Source organism: Saimiri boliviensis, chromosome 1 (genome assembly GCF_048565385.1).
Source record: "Saimiri boliviensis isolate mSaiBol1 chromosome 1, mSaiBol1.pri, whole genome shotgun sequence".
Lineage (NCBI taxonomy): Eukaryota > Metazoa > Chordata > Mammalia > Primates > Cebidae > Saimiri > Saimiri boliviensis.
Window position 1 is genome coordinate 125,503,790 of NC_133449.1, and position 16,727 is coordinate 125,520,516.

The window sequence follows — 16,727 nt, forward strand, 5'->3', positions numbered from 1 at the left end:
GCGGAGATTGCGGAGAAGACAGCGCAGAGGGAGTTCCTCCTTCCAGTGTTTTCTACCAACTGAAGGAGGTTGCCCTACCAACCACCAGAGCTCCAACCTGGTGCCCAGGAACCAATCAGGCACAGTCTCCTCCACGAGGCGCCCGCACCCCCATTGTGATGTGGGAGCCCAGGCACGTGGCTCAGCAGGCCCCACCCTGTTGGCAGCCCTGCTCCCATCTTTCGTTCATTACTGGCTGCTGGGAGCTTTCAGGTATCTCCAGTGTGATGATGTTCCTAGAGATCACCACCTTACAATGAATTATACTAAAATTACTGTAACCCTACTGAATGTTTACTGAGTGAATAAATTCTGTATTGTTTCCACAGCATGAACCAAGACCTTGGGCTGCCATGGGGTCCTGGGGCTGAATTGAACTCTGGCAGGGGCAATCCCCTCACTCTCGATTGATCAGAAGGCTGCATGTGCTCTACATGTTAGAAGTAACCCTGTGAACTGGGACGTCCAGACTCCAAATGATTAGTAACATTTGCTTTGAGTTTTTAAAAAAGCTTTATTCATCTAACAGTTGGGTTATTAAAAGGTATCTCAGTAAAATAAGGCACTTTGCCTTTACTTTCTATAAACAGTTTCATCAGACACTGTTACATCAGAAATCAACGTGTTCTAACTTGTCTGTGTTATCTCCAGAATCAATTTTCCGTATCATCAGTTAGTCTTAGTGTGATATGTAACAGAATCAAATGTTTCTCACTATTATCTCAAACGCGTGTTTCTTTTTTGATTTTTTTTTTTTTCTTTCATAGAACCCAGGTCTTGCTCTCTTGCCTTAACTGGTCTCAAACTCCTGGCCTCAAGCAATCCTCCTGCCTCAGCCTCCCAACGTGTTGGGATTATGGGCGTGAGCCACCACACCAAGACTGAAAATCTGTTTCTTAAGGAGTAATGTGGAATACATAACATCCTTAATATACCACAGCCTTCTCCAAATAAGCCAAATTGTTTAAAAGTTCTATAATATTTAAGATTCAGTTTACTGTATTTCAACCTCCCCTATAAACAATGTATTAAATCTTAGAATGCATGTGCCATAACCTCACTTTTATGACAAATAGCGAAATATTTCATGAGCTTGGTAGAATAACTTGAAATAAAGTGGTAAATTAGAAAAATTAAAATATATATCCTGCATTTTATTCAATTATGTATGTCAAAACTAGTAACCTAGACTAAAATGTCCAATTCAATTAGTAGATGTTTCAAGCCACAAGATTTAACAATAAACAACATTGGGTCTAGGTAACAATCCCCAGCGGATTCAGGGAAGCTCTGGCCCTGTGTGGTACTATCCTATAAAGATACTATCTCTTTTCACTGTCAGAGAGGGATGGCCTATCCCTGAATGTAGGATGGAGTCAGTCTCACTGCACCTTCATGACCCATCGTATTTACCACACTTTACATTTCTTTCCTAAGTTAAATACACATCTTTTTGGGAGAAGACAGAGCACTACATGATATTAAATACTAACCAAATAATCACACAAAGAAAAACACAGATAAATAATAAAAACATTCAACTACTGAAACACAGCAACATTAAGCCACCTCAGTTTTCTTTTCCCAATGCTTGCAACACCCCCATCCACCACCGTATGAAAACATGGGAAGCAACACGTAGTATGACAAGGGGAAGTTGCATCTCAACGTGACCAAGGAAAACAGTTTTAGAGCGCAACGTTAATTTCCAACAGGCATTAAGCCAGTAGCCAGTAGTGATTTTTCCGGCTCCTCTCCCTCCTTCCAATCTCCACCCTCCAGTAGGGCCCAGGGTGTGTTTTTCCCCTATACGTGTTCACATCATTTAGCTCCCACTTCTAATTGAGAACATGTGGTGTTTGGTTTTCTGTTTCTGTGTTAGTGTGCTAAGGATAAAGACCTTCGGCTCCATCTAGGTTTTTGCAAAGGACATAATACTATTCTTTTTCCTAACTGCATACTATTCTATGATATATACATACCAAATATTCTTTATTCAGTCTACCATTGATAGGCATTTAGATTGATTCCATCTTTGCTATTGTGAATAGTGCTGTAAGGAATATACACGTGCATGTGTCTTTACGACAGAATGATTTATATTCCTTTGGGTATATACCCAGTAATGTGATTCCTAAGTTGAATGGTAGTTCTGCTTTTAGGTCTTTGAGAAATTGTCAAATAGTTTTCATCAACGGTTGAACTAATTTACCCTTGAACCTGGGAGGCGGAGGTTGCAGTGAGCAGAGATTGTGCCACTGCACTCCAGTCTAGCAACAAGACCAAGACTCTGTCTCCAAACAAACAAACAAACAAACAAACAAACAAAACCTCAACAAAATACTGACAAACCAAATCCAGTAACACATCAAAAAGTTAATCTACCATGATCAAGTAAGTTTTATTCCCGCAAGGCTGGTTCAGCATATGCAAATCAATAAATGTGATTCATCACATAAACAGAACTAAAAACAAAAACCACATGGTCATCTCAAAAGATGTAGAAAGGCTTTCCATAAAATTCGGCATCTATCACGTTAAAAATCCTCAAAAATCACAAAATCGTAAGAGCCATCTATAACAAACCCACAGCCACCATCATACTGAATGGGCAAAAGCTGGAACCATTCCCCAGAGAACCAGAACAAGACTAGGATGTCAACTGTCATCCTATTCAACACAGTACCAGAAGTCCTGGCCAGAGCAAGCAGGCAAGAGAAAGAAAGAAAAGCCATCCAACCAGGAGAGAGGAAGTGAAATATCTCTTTTCACAAACAATGTAACAACATGATTCCATACCTGGAAATCCCTTCAGTCCCTACCCAAAGGCTCCTAGAACAGATACATAACTTCAGTTGTTTATCAAGTCTCAGGATACAAAAGCAATGTACAAAAAGTGGCATTTTTTCTCTCCAAGGTTGTGGAGAAAAAGGAACATGTATATCCTGCAGGTGGGAGTGTAAATTAGTTCAACCACTGTCAAAAACTATGTGGCAATTCTTCAGTGGCATTCCTCAGTGGCATTTCTATACACCAACAATGTTCAAGCTGACAGCCAGATCAATTCTGTAACCCCATTCCTAACAGCCATTAGAAGAACGAAATACCTAGGAATAGAACTAACCATGGAGGTGAAAGATCTCTACAGTGAGAATCATAAAACACTGCTGTAAGAAATCGGAGATAATGACTGGGCGTGGTGGCTCTCGCCTGTAATCCCAGCACTCTGGGAGGCCGAGGCAGGCAGATCAGCTAAGACCAGCTGAGGCAGGAGACCAGCCTGACCAACGTGGAGAAACACCATCTCTACTAAAAATACAAAGTTAGCCAGGTGTGGTGGTGCATACCTGTAATCCCAGCCACTCGAGAGGCTGAGGCAGGCGAATCACTTGAATCTGGGAGGTGAGCGTTGCAGTGAGCTGAGATCATGCCATTGCACTCTAGCCTGGGCAACAAGAGCGAAACTCCATCAGAAAGAAAGAAAAAGGAAAGAAGAAAGAAAAGGAAGAAGGAAAGGAGAAAGAAAGAAATAAAAAAGAAAGGAAGAAAGAAAGAAAGAGAGAGAGGGAGGGAAGGAAGGAAGGAAAGAAAAGAAAGAAAGAAAGAAAAAGAGAGAAATCAGAGATGATAAAAACGAATGGAAAATAAACATTCTATGCTCATGAATGGGAAGAAATAATGTTAAAATGGCCTTACTGCCCAAAGCAATTTACAGATTCAATACTATTATATCAAACTACCAAGTCATTTGTCACAGAATGAGAAAAGAAACTATTTTAAAACTTACGTAGATCCGAAAAATAGTCTGAATAGCCAAAGATATCTTAAACAAAAAGAATACAGCTGGAGGCAACACACTACCTAACTCTTCAAACTATACCGGCTAGCCATATGCAGAAGATTCAAACTGGACCACTTCCTTTTATCATATAAAAAATCAATTGAAGATGAAGTAAAGACCTACATTACAAAATCTAAAACTCTAAAAATCCTAAGCAAAAACCCACCAGGACATACCATTCTGGACATAAACCATAGCAAGTTTTTCCAGACTAAGTCTCCAAAAGCTATTGCAACAAAAACATAGACACGTGGGACGTAAGGAAGCTAAAGAGATTATGCTCAGCAAAAGAAACTGTCAACAGAGTCACCAGACGACCTGCAGAATGGGAGAAAAATTCTGCAAACTATGCACCTGACAAAAGTGTCATCCAAAATCTATAAAGAAATTAAACAAAAGTTTAAGCAGAAAACAAACAACCCCATTACAAAACGGACAAAAGACAAGAACAGACACTTCTCAAAAGACATTTGTGGGGTCCGCGGCGGCCGGGCGCCGGCAGGGGCGGATAGGGCGAGGCGAAGGCGGGGGGTGGGGGCGGGAATCGAGAACCGGGTGGTGGGAGAGCTAGGCTCGTGGAGGCGAGGCCCGGGCCGGGCGGGGCGATGCAGGAGGCGCTGCTCTCCATCCCCATCAACCCCAACAACTGCCCCGCCAAACTGTGGCGGCCGGTGAACAGCCGGCGCTACGGCTCCATCCGCTGGGACAGCCGCGGCGAGGGGCGGCTCATCCACTAGCGGCTCTTCGAGACCGAGCTGCTCAGCCCGCCCGGGCCGGGGGGCGGCAGCGGGGTCGTGGGGGCCGCGGTCGAGCCCGATCTCTTCAAAACCACCAACTTCACCAGCTTCATCCGCCAGCTCAACCTCTACGGCTTCCACAAGGTGGTGCTGGGTGGGCCGGGTGCGGCAGGGCAGGGCCGGGGCCGGGGCCGGGGCCGGGGTGGTGGGGGCGACGGGCCGGCGGGGGACTGGCCCCTCCACCACCTCCACAGCCCGCACTCCCGCCGCCTGCAGCCACAGCTGGTTAGAATTTTCCTAAGGATACTTTTTCCTTTAATCTTCGTATCTATCTGCAGGTACTACAACTATTTTGTATGCATTTTATTTATTGATTTAGGAGACAGAGCCTTGCTCTGTTGCCCAGGCTGGAGCGCAATGGTGCAATCTCAGCTCACTGCAACTTCTGCCTCCTGGGTTCAAGTGATTCTCGTGCCTCAGCCTCCCTAGTAGCTGGGACTAGAGGTGTGTGCCACCAGCCCAACTAATTTTGTTTTGCCTTGTTTTGTTTTGTATTTTTAGTAGTGATAAGGGTCTCACCATGTTGGCCAGGCTGGTCTCAAACTCCTGGCCTTAAGGGATCCGCCCTCCTTGGCCTCCCAAAGTGCTGAGATTACAGGCATGAGCCACTGCAGCCAGCCTTGTATGCGTTTTAGAGTCTTAACTAATAGTTTCCCCAAGAATGTAGTGTGATTTTATCTTTGAAACATACTGTAAGGAACTTTTTACTTTAAGCAAAAAAGCTTAAAATGATTAATATCTAAAAATGCTTTATACATATATGTGTCCTCAGAAAAAGCAAGAACAGCTTGTGGAATAGGCATCTCTAAAGAATTATTGATGTCAGAGTCTATCCATTTAAAGCTGAAGACCATTAGAGGAAAGTCGTGTTAACATATTCATTGGATATGGTAAAGGAGGTACTGGTGACTGTGCTGAAGCTCGCAATGTAGAAAAGTAATTACTTCAGATCTCGTAATGTTAAGTTGTTGGCTTATTTAAAAATTTCCTTGACAGAAAGGCAAATTAGGTTTCCTCTGTGACATAACCTATTTAACCAATTTCTTAAAAAATTGTGTTCTCTGAGATACATTTATGAGCTGTCTTGTTATAAAGTTAAAAAATTTAATTTATCTAGGCATATTGTAATGGTCCCAGAAAGCAATACTTTGTCACTTTGCCAGAGAAACTTCTGTCATCAGCTGATGTCCTAAGAGTATAATTATAGTCCTTTAATTAATCCAAAATTTGCTCTTCTCTGATATCTATAAATGATAGGATTATTCAAAATATCCTGAAACGATTTCACAATTAGATTAGGTCTGCTGAAGATAACTTATTCTTAAATATGAGTAGGATTAAATAAAAGTAGTTTGAGAGCTGTTACTCCCTGCCTCAACTCCATGGTATTCCAGATTGTTTTTGTGAGTGCTTTAATACTTGTAGTTTGATTATTTATTTATTTTATTTTATTTATTTTTGAGACAGAGCCTTGCTCTGTCGCCAGGGTGGAGTGCAGTATCGAAATCTCGGCTCACTGCTGCCTCCGCCTCCCGGGTTCAAGTGATTCTCCTGCCTCAGCCTCCTGAGTAGCTGGGACTATAGGCTCCAGCCACCACACCCAGCTAATTTTTTTATTTTTAGTAGAGACGGGGTTTTACCATGTTGGCCAGGATCTCTTGACCTCATGATCTGCCCACCTTAGCCTTCCAGAATGCTGGGACTACAGGCGTTAGCTACTGCATCTGGCCTGTTTGTTACTTTTTAAAAGGAACATTTTTTAGATTTTTACGGGTGTTTTTGGCTGTATTTAAATGTAAATGATATAAAAGTAAGGGAAATTCTGAAATTATTTCTTGTGTAGCAGTCAGTGGAAGTGATCAAACAGCTTGAAACAGTTTATGAGAAAATTTAAAATTACAAATGACCTGAAAATCTAGCCAGAGTCTATTCATATTTTTTTAAATTTCAGAATACTTTAAAAAAAATAAAAAGATCAGTATGACCTCTGGGTTGCTTCCTAAAAGTCATCAGATAGTGTTTTCCCTTAGATAAGATTTCAAATTGAAAATAAAATTTGACTTCTTCAACTCTAGTAATTGTACCTGATTCTCTAATTTTGACCATTAAAATGACTTGGCAATATTTAATTTCGGCTTGCCTTTCAACCTGCATGTTTGTCTTTATTTTTTATTTTATTTATTCATTTATTTTGAGATGGAGTCTCACTCGGTTGCCCAGTTTGGAGTGCAGTGGTGGGATCTTAGCTCACTGCAACCTCTGCCTCCCGGGTTCAAGCAATTCTCCTGTCTCAGCCTCCCAAATTGCTGGGACTACAGGTGTCTTCCACCACACCCACCTAATTTTTATATGTTTAGTTGAGATGGGCTTTCACCGTTATAGATCAGGCTGGTCTCTTAACATCTGACCTCAGGTGATCCTCCCACCTCAGCCTCCCAAAGTGCTGGAACTACAGGCATGAGCTACCATGCCCTGCATGTTTGTCTTAAATTTAGAAAAATTAAGCTCCTTACATACTTTTATATAAAGTATTAATTGGCTGGGCATGGTGGCTCATACCTGTCATCCCAACACTTTGGGAGGCCAAGGCAAGATAATTGTTTGAAGCCAGGAGTTTGATACCAGCCTGAGCAACATGGTGAGACCCCCATCTCTACAAAAAGTAAAATTAGCTTGCTGTGGTGGTTCTAGCTACTGGGCAGCTGAGGCTAAAGTATCATTTGAGCCCAGGAGTTCGAGGCTGCAGTGAGTAATGACCTTGCCACTGCACTCCAGCCTGGGAGGCAGAGCAAGAAAGACTCTGTCTGAAAAATAAAAGTATTAATTGAATTTATTTGATTCCACTTTCAAAATATGTTCTCAGTACAGGTAGTCATTCTGCAAAGTTGTGTTCTTCTCTAAAATATTTTGTCCATCGTTCTTTGAAAGTCATTCTGAAATTATTTATTTTTATTTTTATTTATTTATTTATTTATTTATTTATTTATTTATTTATTTATTTTTTGAGACGGAGTTTTGCTCTTGTTACCCAGGCTGGAGTTCAATGGCGCCATCTCGGCTCACTGCAACCTCCGCCTCCTGGGTTCAAGCAATTCTCCTGCCTCAGCCTCTTGAGTAGCTGGGATTACAGGCACGCGCCACCATGCCCAGCTAATTTTTTGTATTTTTAGTAGAGACGGAGTTTCACCATGTTGACCAGGATGGTCTCGATCTCTTGACCTCGTGATCCACCCGCCTCGGCCTCCCGAAGTGCTGGGATTACAGGCTTGAGCCACCGCGCCCGGCCATTCTGAAATTATTATCTTAGCTTGACCTTCTATTTCAGTTTGATGCCTTCTATTCTTGCTAGTTAACAGAATTTTTTTTTTTCTAATATTTTCTGTGTACTCTTTAAGGCATATTGTTGTTAACAAATCTCTTATTTAACTACATTTTTTTCTGTGCAGCTGTTTTTTTTCTTTTACTATATTACAAGCTTTATTTTTACATTTGTAAGTGCATGTATATATGTTTATATATTTCTTTTTCTCAGGATTTTTTTTTTTTTGAGACGGAGTCTCGCTCTGTTGCCCAGGCTGGAGTTCGGTGGCGTGATCTTGGCTCGCTGCAGTCTCCTCCTCCCAGGTTCAAGCAGTTCTCCTGCCTCAGCCTCCTGAGTAGCTGGGATTACAGGTGTGTACCACCACACCCGGCTAATTTTTATATTTTTAGTAGAGACAGGGTTTCACCATGTTGGTCAGGCTGGTCTTGAACTCCTGACCTCATGATCTGCCCACCTCGGCCTCCCAAAGTGCTGGCATTACAGTCATGAGCCACTGTGCCCTGCCTCAGGATCTATTTTCTAGGGAACTATTTTTTTTTAATTATTCTTTTGTTCCACCTTAACCCATTATAGTTTGAATATTAGTAGTATTTACTGCTCAAAGATTACAACTATACCATGAAGTATTCTAACATATAAAGCAGACTCTGCAGAATTAAAAGTATGAGACATATAATACAGTCTGGAATAGAATAATTCTTTTTACCCCAGTCAGATACTTCCTTTTGTATTATTGAGTAATCTATTTTGTTCTTTTATTGATAATTTCATTTTTTTTCTTTGCCTTATTGTACTTGTTAGGACTTTTTGCCTTGATTCAGTTGTGGGGGGGAACATTCAGTCATGCAGCATTAAATAGCTTTGTTGTCGTTGGCTTGAAGAAATACCCTTTATTAGATTGAGGATATTCTCTTTTATTTCTGCTTGTTTGGCATTTTTGTCAGGAACAGATGTTAATTGTGTCAGATACTTTTTCTGCATAATTGATCGGAACTTTTTTCCCCCTTTAGAATGTTAATATGGTGAAACGTACTGATTGATTTTTTTTTTTTTTTTTTTGTCATGGAGTCTTACTCTATTGTCACCCAGGCTAGAAAGCAGTGGTACAGTCTTGGCTCACTGCACTCTCTGCCTCCTGGGTTCAAGTGATTCTCTCACCAGCCTCCCAAGTAGCTGGGATTATAGGTGCATGCCACCACACCTAGATAATTTTTGAATTTTTAGTAGTGACAGGTTTTTACCATGTTGGCCAGGCTGGTCTTGAATTCCTGACTCAGCCTCCCAAAGTGTTGGGATTACAGGCATAAGCAACTATGCCCGGCCTCCCAGCCTGATTTTTTTGTTGTCATTGAAGCCAGCTTTGCATTCCCAAGATAACCCTGGGTTGTGTTGTGTTATTTTTATGTATTGATGGATTCAATTTGCTAATATTTTGTTGAGAATTTTTTTATTTTTGTCCATGTAGTATTTTTTAAAAAATTGTCTTTGCTTTTAGAATCAGGTGATACTGGTTTCATAGAGTGAGTTGGGAAGTATTTCATTCCATTCTATTTTCCAGGAGAGATTGTGCAAAATTGTGTTATTTAAATGTCTGGTAGAATTTGCCAGCGAAACCATTGGGACCTAGAGATTTATATTTTAGAAGGTTATTACTATGAATTAAATTTTTAGAACAGTTATTGAGTAATTTCAATGTTCTATTTCTATTTGAGTGAGTTTTGGTACTTTGTGATTTTCAAGGAGTTGCAAGGAATTGGTCCATCTGAGTTGTTCAATTTGTCTGTGTAGAAGGGTTTGTAATATTGTTTTATCCATTTCATGTCTTTGGCATCAGTGATATTGCTTCCTTCATTCCTGATATTGGTAATTTGGTTTTCTCTTTTTCTTTGTTAGTCGTACTAGAGGTTTATTAACTGTATTTCTTTTCTTTTTTTTTTTTTTTGAGATGGAGTCTTGCTCTGTTACCTAGGATGGAATGTAGTGGTCCAATCTTGGCTCATTGCAATCTTGCAACCTCTGCCTCTCGGGTTCAAGCAATTCTCCTGCCTCAGCCTCCAAGTAGCTGGAATTATAGGCGCACACCGCTGTGCCCAGCTTATTTTTGTATTTTTAGTAGAGATGGGGTTTTACCATGTTAGCCAGGCTGGTCTTGAACTCTGGAACTTGGGTGATCAACCCACCTCGGCCTCCCAAAGTGCTGGGATTACAGGCGTGAGCCACCACGCCAGGCTGATATTATGGTGGTTTTGATTTACATTTTCCTGATGATTAGTGATGTGGAGTACTTCCTCATATATGTGTTCACCAACTGTATGTCTTCTTTTAAGAAGTGTCTATTCAGATTCTTCGCCTATTTTTTAATTAGGTTCTTTATTTTCTTGTTACTGAGTTGTTTGAATTACTTATGTATTTTGGATATTAACCCCTTAGATGTGTGTTTTGCAAATATTTCCTCTCATTCAACAAATTATCTCTTCATTCTTGTTTCCTTTGGTGTGTAGCTTTTTAGTTTGACGTAGTCTCACTTGTTTGTTTCTGCTTTTGTTGCCTGTGTTTTTGGTGTAATATCCAAAAAATCATAGCCAAGGCCGATATCAGAGTTTTTCTAGCTTGTCACCTGTTTTCTTCTGGTGATTTTATGATTTCTGGTCTTAGGTTTAGGTTTTTAATCCATTTTGAGTTTATTTTTGTATATGGTGTGAGATAAGGGTCTAGTCTAGTTGTTGTTGTTGTTATTTTTTGCATATGGATAGTGGTTTTCCCAACACCATTTGTTAAACATACTATCCTTTTTCCATTGTGTTTTTTTGGTGGCCTTGTCAAAAATTAGTTGAACATATATGATTGGGTTTGTTTCTTGACTTGCTATTCTTTTCCATTGGTGTATGTATCTGTTTTTATGCTAGTACCATACTATTTTGATTAGTTTTGTAACAGAATTTGGAATCATGAATTGTGATGCCTCTAACTTTGTTTTCCTTTCTCAAGATTGTTTTTGCTATTTGGGTTCTTTTGTGCTTTTATAAGAATTTTCTTTTTTTTTTTTTTTTCCTGTGAAGAATGTCGTTGGAATTTTGATGGGGTTGTGTTGAATCTGTTGATCATTTTGGGTAGTATGGACATTTAAATAGTAGTCTTCAAATCCACAATATTCTTCAAATCTATGAACATGGGATATCTTTCCATTTTTTGTGTGTCTGCAGTTTTTTTCATCAATGTTTAATAGTTTTCCAGGTACAGATCTTTCTTAGTTAAAATTATTTCTAAGTATTTTATTCTTTTTGATGCTATTGTAAATGTGATTTTTTTTTTTGTTACTGGTGTAAAGAAATGCAACTGATATTTGTGTATTTTATTTATTTATTTATTTATTTTTTCTCTTTTTTTTCTTTTTTCTCCATCTCTTCAGTATTCTGAAAGGGATGTATGTTGATTTTATATCTTAAAACTTATTCATTTATTCTAACAATTTTTCTGTGAAGTTGTAGTGCTATTTGCATTTAGGATCATGTCATCTACAAATGGATAATTGTACTCTTCTTTCTTTATGATATGATGCCTTTTATTTATTTTTCTTGCCTGATTGCTCTTGCTACTACTTTAGTACTGTGTTGAGCAGAAGTATTGAGTAGGCATCCTTGCCTTATACAGATCTTAAAGGATAAGCTTTCAGTTTTTTCTCCATTAATAATATTAGCTGTAAATGTGGACTTTTCATAAATTGCCTTTATTATGCTGAGGAATTTGTCTTCTATATTTATTTTGTTGGAAGCTCTTTTATCATAAAAGGATGTTATGTTATTGTGATGTCTTTGTCTGACTTTAATATTAGGGTGATGTTGCCCTGAAAAAATGAGTTTGGAACTTCTACTTTTTGGCAGAGTTTAAGAAGGATGGGTATAAATTCTTTTTTTTTTTTTTTTTTTCAGAGAGAGTTTTGCTTTTGTCACCCAGGCTGGAGTGCAATGGTGCAATCTCAGCTCACTGCAACCTCCATCTCCTGGGTTCAAGTGATTCTCCTGCCTTGGCCTCCTCCTGAGTAGCTGAATTACAGGCAACTGCCACCACTCTTGGCTAATTTTTGTATTTTTAGAAGAAATGAGGGTTTTACCATGTTGGCCAGGCTAGTCTTAAACTGCTGACTTCAGGTGATCTGCTTTCTTCAGCCTCCCAAAGTGCTAAGATTACAGGCGTGAGCTACCATGCCTGGCCAGTCTTAATTATTTGAATATTAGGTAGAATTTAACCATGAAGCCATCTGATCCTGAGCTTTTCTTTGATAAAAAGTATTTTATTACTACTTTAATATTTTTATTTGTGATTGATTTGTTCAGGTTTTCTGGTCTTGATTCTCTTTGTAGGTTGTGTGTTTCTAGAAATACCCATTTTCTCTAGGTTTTCCTATCCATGGCATATAATTGTTCATAATAGCCCTTTATGGTCCTTTTTATTTCTGTGACATCAGTTGTAATGTCTCCTCTTTCATTTCTGATTTTGAATAGTCTTTTCTTTCTTAGTGTAGCAAAAGGTTTATCGACCTTTATATTTTTTGAAAACCCAACTTGATTTTCTGCAGTTTTTTTATTTTCTGTTTGATTTGTTTCAGTCCTGATCTTTATTATTTCCCTTCCTTCTGTTAACTTTGGGTTTACTTTATTCTTTTTCTAGTACCTTGAGGGGTAAAGTTAGGTTATTTGGGATCTTTCTTCTTTTATAATGTAGGCATTTATCACTATAAAATTCTATTTTAATAGTGCTTTTGCTACATGCCATAACCTCTGATATGTAGTATTTTTGTCTTCATTTGTGTGTATGTATGTATACATGTATGTATATATGTATGTATGTATACATACATATATATGAGACAGGGTTTTACTATTTTGCCCAGGCTGAGCTCAAACTCACAATCATCCCGTCTCGGCCTCCCAAGTGGCTGAGACTACAGGTGTGCATTCCCAGCCTGAGATATTTTTAAATTTTCTTTTTTTAAAATTTGCATATAAAATTTATTTCCATAGATAGAAACATTCATAAGTTAAATATAAAGATTAAATTCATGTTTGAAAAACCAACTATACTTCAGTGCTAAAAACTAAGTGAAAATAAGGCTATTCTGCATAATTTTAAATTAAAAAAATACATCTTAAAATAATTAGATCCCCCGTGTTTGCTCTTTTTTTTACATTTTATTTTCTTTCAACTTACATTTCTTGCTATAGCCTCTTTCTTACCTGAGTGTTTGCTCTTCTTCCATCACAACTATATTAAAGAACACACTGGTTTGGATTGACTAGCCTACCTTGGGCATGTCTTACTAATCTAAAAACATCATGACAAATGTCATGCAGTTTCTGTTTCATTATGTTAATAGCTTTATTACATTGGGCTTAATCTCAATAGCTTCCTTCTTTGCTTGCAATTTACATACATCATCCTCTAGATTCAAAATTATGTCTAATTTGCATTTATAACAGTTTTGAGCAGCAACTTTTATTTTTTCCTCTTCATTTCATATCAAAGATGAGCAAGACTTGTAGGTCCGTCAGATAGTACCTACTAAACTGCTTTTGAAAGAATCAACAGGCAGGCAGGGCACAGTGGCTCATGCCTGTAATCCTAGCACTTTGCGAGGCTGAGCTGAGCAGATCACCTGAGGTCAGGAGTTTGAGACCAGCTTGGCCAACATGGCAAAAACCCATCTCTACTAAAAATACAAAAGTTAGCCAAGTGTGATGGCAGATGCCTGTAATTTCAGCCAGTTGGGAGGCTGAGGCAGAAGAATTGCTTGAACCCAGGAGGTGGAGATTGCAGTAAGCTGAGATGGCGCCACTGCACTCCAGCCTGGCCAGCCTGGGCAAACAGAGCAAGACTCGGTCTCAAAAACGAAAAAAAACAACAACAACAAAAAACACAGCCATGTGGACAATTTCATCTACAGAAAAAGGGATATGCAAACTTTAGCACGCCATTCTCACAGCTCAAGTTTCTATCTATGTCATTGCAGTACTTACTCCTTATTTTCTGTGACTTTCCAGGCATGAAAAAAATTCAGTAGATTCTAGTGAACTTGGCTATAAGTAAGTGGTAAGTGTGGTTATGAAATATGTCTTGAAATGCAAGGTCCCCATGGAAACCAGAATCACTACTTTGATCTATGTGACAAAGCATACTAGGTTCTGGGTAGCAACCTCCTACAGTGCTTTCTAAGTCATGACGGAAACGAGATTATACTAAAACCTATAGCATGTTCACAGAGTGAGAAGAATTACACTTGATGACAGAGGTGCTACTGTAACTTGAATCTAAAGAAAGGCCAGAATCAGAATCTGGTTCTTCAAAAGCCGGCTTTGTCTGTGGCTAATGACATTAAGTTTATCAAATGTATTTACATGAAGGTCATTTAGTAGGTCTTGGCTTGTTAGATTCCTCATTGATTGTCAATAGGTGGAAGAGATTCTGTCAAATTAGTTCTAGGCAGGGTTTGCCCAGGATCGGTGGTATGAGAATGTAGAAATGGTTCTTGTGCCTATGAAGTCCTTCCTACTAGATCTCTTCTAAATGTATTGTGGAGACACAGCAACATGGCCTCATGAAGATTCACATCATGACTTATCGCCTGGCTAAAGTTTCCAGTATAATGTGCTGAAGTATTCATGCCATCATTGATACTGCCTGGAAGTCGAGGAGTATCTCCCGATGAGATGCCCTCCAGTGAATTTTCATGATGAAAACAGCAATCTTCCGGAGAAGTATCTGCCCCATTCCGATGTCTCATTTCTAAGTCAGTGATCTTTTCTGCCTCCCAGTCAGGTTTACCTGCTATTTGTTTTCATCTTCATTGTTCTGGTGTAATGAGTTCTTCTGGGTTGACACAGTTTCCTCGTGCTGGGAACTGGAAGCCCCAGCATCATGCTCTTCTCTTAGTGGCTCATTCTCGTCGCTCACACATCCGCTGGCACCCGGCCCCTGAGCCATCCGTTCCGCGGGTACCTTCTCCTTTTCCCCGGTGGCCCATAGGCTACTCCGAGCTGCTTGTGGATCCCTGCTGCCCCGCTGCCCAGCCTGACTGGCGCCGACTCCTCCAGCGGACATGGCGGCGGCGCCGGCGCCAAGCAGCCCGTGGGCCACGCCTGCGTCCCCAGCTGCCGCGGTGTGCACCAGCCACGAATCCACCTGGGTGCAGGGGATGGATGCAGAGGACCCCCGAGCGCGCGCAACTCCCCGAGCAGCTGGCATGGTGGGGTCCAGTTCCTGGCGCTTGGTGTGCAGCTGGCCTGCGCGCCCCGACCCTCCTGAGGCGGGGAAGGGGATGAGCGCCGAGGCAGAGCCAGCCGGGCGGCCCAGGAGCAGCAGCTCAGCGCGGTAGCAGGGTAGGCGGAGCTGGGTGGACGGCGGCAGGCAGAGGGTGAGGTCCATTTTCTTATTTCCTTTTTAGCCCAGTGGTTAAGACGACGCTATTTTGGGCTGGGCGCGGTGGCTCACGCCTGTAATCCTAGCACTTTGGGAGGCCAAGGTGGGTGGATCACCTGAGGTCAGGAGTTCAAGACCAGCCTGGCCGTCATGGTGAAACCCCATCTTTAAAAGATAAAAAAAATTAAAAATAAAAAAAATAAAAAATTTAAAAAGAGTATGCTATTTAGTTTTCACGTACTTGTGAATGTTCCTTTTTTTTTTTTTCTTTTGCTGTGAACTGATTTATAATTTCACTCTTGTTTCCCAGGCTGGAGTGCAATGGCGCGATCTCGGCTCACCGCAACCTCCACCTCCTGGGTTCAGGCAATTCTCCTGCCTCAGCCTCCTGAGTAGCTGGGATTACAGGCACGTGCCACCATACCCAGCTAATTTTTTTTGTATTTTTAGTAGAAATGGGGTTTCACCATGTTGACCAGGATGGTCTCGATCTCTTGACCTCGTGATCTACCTGCCTCGGCCTCCCAAAGTGCTGGGATTACAGGCTTGAGCCACCGCGCCCGGCAAAGCACTGGCTTTTCTTTACTTTCCTTTTCTCTTCTTTCTTTTTGTAATTTTTTTGACAGTCTTGCTCTGTTACCAAGGCTGGAATGCAGTGGCATGATCTTGGCTCACTGCAATCTCCATCTTCCGAGTTCAAGAGATCCTTATGCCTCAGTTTCCTGAGTAGCTGGGATTACAGGTGTGTGCAACCATACCCAGCTAATTTTGTATTTTTAGTAGAGACGAGGTTTCATCATGTTGGCCAGGATGGTCTCAAACTTCTGGCCTCAAGTGGTTCACCCACTTCAGCCTCCCAAAGTGTTGGGATTACAGGTGTTGAAGAAGGGAATCGTAAAAACAAAACCTTATAATTTGTAGTTGCTATATAATAAATTTTGCTGTGTTGTGTGCTGTTTAATATAAAGCCTAACCTCCAGCTCTGCTTAAAATTAACTCACTCCCTGTAAAACCTACACTATCTATTCTCCCCACATTCTCAGCAAAGTTCCCAGGCATCACAAGATTCCTGTTTCTCTTGCCGACCAGCTGCAAGATCACAGGGCAAGATAACACCCAAAGAATGTACAATGTTTCTCAAAATGCTGTTTTTCAAATGTAGCATACATCACAAGACACCTTACAAATAATTAACTGTTCTTTGTTCTGGCTTCTGTAAACCTGTTAGCTTCTACAGCATCCTGGATGTATAAAAAGTACCCCATTTTCTTTCTCCTTTGCTCAGCCTTAGGATAATAATCTGCTGAGCCAGTGG

At 40.4% G+C, this 16,727-nt stretch overlaps 1 pseudogene; it reads right to left on the reverse strand.

The window, feature by feature from the left end:
- Window positions 1–4,246: 4,246 nt before the first annotated feature.
- On the reverse strand, window positions 4,247–14,777 carry LOC101044112 (nuclear factor erythroid 2-related factor 3-like; annotated as a pseudogene).
- Window positions 14,778–16,727: the final 1,950 nt, after the last annotated feature.